Source organism: Mustela erminea, chromosome 4 (assembly GCF_009829155.1).
Source record: "Mustela erminea isolate mMusErm1 chromosome 4, mMusErm1.Pri, whole genome shotgun sequence".
Taxonomy (NCBI): domain Eukaryota; kingdom Metazoa; phylum Chordata; class Mammalia; order Carnivora; family Mustelidae; genus Mustela; species Mustela erminea.
In genome coordinates, this window is record NC_045617.1 from 90,433,745 (window position 1) to 90,438,223 (window position 4,479).

At 50.4% G+C, this 4,479-nt stretch overlaps 1 long non-coding RNA gene across 2 annotated transcripts; it reads left to right on the forward strand.

The window, feature by feature from the left end:
* The first annotated feature begins 1,079 nt into the window (after positions 1–1,079).
* On the forward strand, positions 1,080–4,151 carry LOC116588677. 2 transcript variants are annotated; one of them, XR_004285039.1, is made up of 3 exons: positions 1,080–1,336; positions 3,072–3,256; positions 3,498–4,151. It is a non-coding gene; the product is annotated as an uncharacterized LOC116588677 (long non-coding RNA). The 2 variants fall into 2 exon arrangements; XR_004285040.1 differs by having other exon boundaries at positions 1,080–1,203.
* Positions 4,152–4,479: the final 328 nt, after the last annotated feature.

A 4,479-nucleotide genomic window follows, 5' to 3' on the forward strand; every position in this document is an offset into this window, starting at 1 on the left:
CCAAGAGGGTTGGATACTGGTAGATGCAGAAATTGTGGGAAGTGCAGGAACTTCACAAAGTTCTTGATAACATCTCTCAGTTGCTTTGATGGTCAAGATGGAGAAATAGAGCCGTGATCCTCAAGTAGCTTTATGGGTCAGTAGCTGGAAAAATGGTTATCCATTCATTCAACAAACATTCATGGAGCTTACATTCTACAGGAGGAGACCGACAGTGAATGAAATCCAGAACAAATAAGTAAATTATGTGATATATTAGAAGGCCATAGGTCAACGATGTTGCTTAATAAATCCACATTGGTCTAGAAAAGGACAATAGATGCCACAGGGGCTCCGTCATTAGTCCCGTCTTGTCCATTCAACAAATAGTGATTGACTATCTGCTATGTGTCAGGTGCTACTTTAGGAACTAGGGATACAGCTGTGAGCGAATCAGACGGAAGTCCCCACCCTTCTGGAGCTGACACTCCATCGGTAGGAGACCAACACTAACAAATTGAGTAAGAAAAACAGGGACGCCCGCTGGCTCAGTTGGTTAAGTGTCTGCCTCTTAGCCTCTCTCACTCACTCTCCCAAATAAATAAATAATCTAAAAATAATAATAATAAAGAAAAAAATATATAGCATACTAGAAAGAAAAAAAAAAGTGCTATGGAGACAAATTAGGTGGGGAAGGCTGATAAAGAGTACCAGAGAGTGGGGTTGCAATTCCAAATGGGGCTGCCAGGAAAGGCCTCACTCAAAAGGTAGCATTTGAGCAAAGACCTAAAGGAGGAAGGGAGCCGTGAGGCTTTCTAGAGAGGGAAGGCTGTTGCAAAGCCCGGGAGGCTAAAGCAATGCTTGGGCGTTGGAGGAGCAGAGAGGGAGGGGGAGCATGGAAGAGATGAGACAGGTTGGGGTCGGGAGGGAGCTGGATGGTGCAGGCTGTGGGGGCCCTCAAGAAGCCTGACACTTCTACTCTGAGACAGGAGCCCTCAGAGAGTCTGCGCAGAGGAGTGGTGGCGTCTGAATTGGGTTTTCATAGGCTGATTCTGGCAGCTTTGCTGAGCATAGACGGAGGGCAGAGCAGGGAAACTGTAGTGATCCAAAGAGCAAGAGGGCAAAAGTCATGAGGCTCTTGCAAAAATCCAAGCGAGAAATAACAGTGGCTTGAACCTGACTGGAAGTGACAGAGGAATGGTTGGAGTCTGCTATGTTGTGAAGGTAGAGCCAACGGGATCTGTTGACACATTGGCCAGGAGATGTGAAAGAAAGGGACGAGGGCAATGGGATGGTAAAGGCGTTTGGTCTGAGCAACCAGAAGGGTGAAGTTGACCTGCCCGGAGATCCTGAGATGGTGAATGGGATGAATGGGATGTCTGGGATGGAATGCTGAGTCTGAAATGCCTGGGAGATACCCGGATGGGAAGGCGATGAATGGGGACAATGGGACATACAGCTCTGGGAATCAGAGGGGAGGGCTGGGCTGGAGGCTGAAGCCTGGGATCCAGCAATTTATAAATCTTATTTAAAGCCTCTCATCTGCTTGAGATCGCCCAGGGAGTGAGTGAAGACTAGGAGGAGAAGGGATCCAAGCACTAGCCATGGGGCATTCTAATGTCAGAGTTGGATCACAGAGAGGCACCAGCAAAGGAGGCTGAGAAGGAGAGGCCAGGAGGTGGGTGGGTGGGTGGGGAACCAGGAGAGTGTGATAGCTTGAAAATAAAGTGGGCAAAAGGTTTCAGTGAAGAGGCGTAACCAACTGTTCCAAATGGTGCCGAGAGGTGAACTGGGATGAGGACCGAGGAGAGACCCTGGGAAGGACGGGAGCACCGTGCTGGAGAGGTGGGGGGTGACATCCCGCCTCCCACTAGCTAGGACTTGGAGGAGGGCTCAGATGTTAACCGATCCTCTTGGGAAGAAAATCGAACCACTGGGGAGGGAGTGGGGACACAGGAGGGCCACGATAGGTGGCCATGAGGGACATAGAGATACAAGGTGGCATTTACCAGGCTCGGCATGGGGGTCCCACACATCAACCATCTGAGTACAAAAGACTTGAGGCTTGTTGACAGCTCCTGGTGTGTCAGCAGTGACGTGTAGTGATCCGAAGAGCGTGGCAATTACAAGCTGGGTTAATGGACATATCGTATCCAGAATGAGGGAGGTGACTGACCTGCTGGGCTCAGCAGTGTAAGGCACATGGGGGAACTGGGTTCAGCTGGGGGAGGGGAGCTGGGAGTGGACCCAGCAGATCCAGGCAGGGAGTGCACAGAGGGCCAAGGGCCTGCAAAGGAGTGGACTTGGGGAGCAGAGATGTGTGTCTACCGTTCAGAGAAGAGCTCTCCTAGGAGGGTATGTCTCACAGCAGTGGAACAAGGCTGAGGGAGCAGAAGCTGAAATGTGACCAGACTCAGTGCTGTGACTTTTTCTAGATTTACTGTGGATTCTCCATGAAATTTTGTAATTTGTGAGCACTTCAAGCCACTTCTGACCCAGGAGTGACCCACGACTTGCTGAATGCCTCAATCTCAAGTCTTGGGAAAACAATGCTTTCTCTCAAGATCAGCTGAATGAAACGAGCAACTTCTAATCTGATCATCAACCGAGGCCAAGGAGGGTTATCATGCGAGGCCGCAGGGCTGGGGGCTTGGCCTTCCTAAGAACATGCTGTCACTGACAGGGCAGACAGCAGGGGCAGCCAGCTCACACAGTGTCAGCCCTCTCCCCTCCAAAGTGTCTGGGCGCTGGGGTGAAACCAGGAGAGAGCAGAGAACTGGCTCCTGTCCGCCCGGGGCCCCCAGCCTGATGTTGGGGGCATTGTGGAACAGGCTCCAGGGGTTGGAGGAGATGGTGTGGCCACACACCACATTAGTAAGTAGCAAGCCACACTGAGAGACTAAAATGTACAGGTGGTATACACTTTCATCTATTTTATGTATTTGTACATATCTTTATTTATTTAACCTACAATATCCACAAATAGTCTCATTTCAACAGCTAATCAAGGCATGAAAATGTCATGAGATAATTTACACGATTTTTTTATGCTCAGTCTTCAGAAGCCGTGTGCATTCTCTGTTTACTCACAGCATATCTCAATTTGGGCCAGATCCCCGCGCCGGGCGTCGAGGGCTCTGTTGCCTGTCTCACGTTCTTCCCTGCACTGGAAGGAGCCAGGGCTACCCGCCGGCGTGCAGGGATTCGGTGCTGGCGCCTGCCTGGCTACGGAAGGAGCTTGTGGGGGGACCCTCGCACATGATCTGCTGCATGTGGGGTACATGCACCCCTGTGTGCATTCCTGGGTGGTAGGGGGCTGTCCCCAGTGCGCCTGCCATTTTCCAGCGGCGGTAAGTATTAACGAAGTGGTGGGTGGCAGGCCCTCTGGGAGGCCTGGGCTCTCCCGGCGGGAGGAATGGAAATAATGCTGTGTACCTTAGATAGGGCTTTAGGTCCGGCCCCGGAGGCTGCTGGGCCCCGACCTGCTGGGGATACACAGTCTGGCCTTCTGTTCCCAGGACCAGGATGGCTTGCTGGGAGAGTCTCAGAACCCGCAGACCTCAGAAGTGCCACTTGCCTCTACGCGTGCATTGGCCTCGCCCCACTCCTCAGTCTCTCTCGCAAACCACCTCTTCACCTGAAGACCTCTTCTCTCCAAATCCACTTGCCAACAAGCCCAGTTAAGCCTGAATTAAGGGCATAGGAAACACATGGAGTTCAGATGATTTCCTAAAAAACAAAAAACAAAAAACAAAAAAAACCAGTCAGCTCACTTACTGAGCACTTGCTGTATGCTGGCCCGTTACAAAGGCTGCCTCCTTCCTCATGGCACGCAGGGACACCGGTTGTCCCCTCTGCCCCCCGCCCCTCCAGGAGAGGGGCCTGAAATTCAAGCAGGTCAACGTCACAACTGGGAAACAAGCCTGGGCATTTGACTGGACTAGTTCTAGCTACCAGAAAGTTCTCTCTGGGGAGGGGGAAGCAGGAGCAGTTACTTCCATTTGCATAAACAAACACTGAAGGACACATAGAAGCTAATGTGACTACATATGGGAGGGAATGGGGAGGAATGGGGTACAGGAGGTTTCTCAAGGTATATCCCTGGGTATTACGTTGATATGATAACCAATATATCCATATGATAACCATATCCATATAACCATATCTAATAATAATTAGATATATTATCTAATTTTAAAAGCAAATGAGATGAAATTTTAACTGTTCATTTTGTTCCTCCTGGTAGGAGAGGTGTTTCTCAGGGTAGGTGAGCTTGATGACTGAGCTGAACTTTTTTTTTTTTTTAAGATTTTATTTACTTGTCAGAGAAAGAGAGAGCCAGCACAAGCAAGGGGAACAGCAGGCAGAGCGAGAAGCAGACCCTTGGCAGAGCAGGGAGCCTGCCATAGGGCTCCATCCGAGGACCTTGGGATCATGTCCTGAGCCAAAGGCAGATACTTAACTGACTCAGCTGCTCAGGCATCCCCAAGCTGAACATTT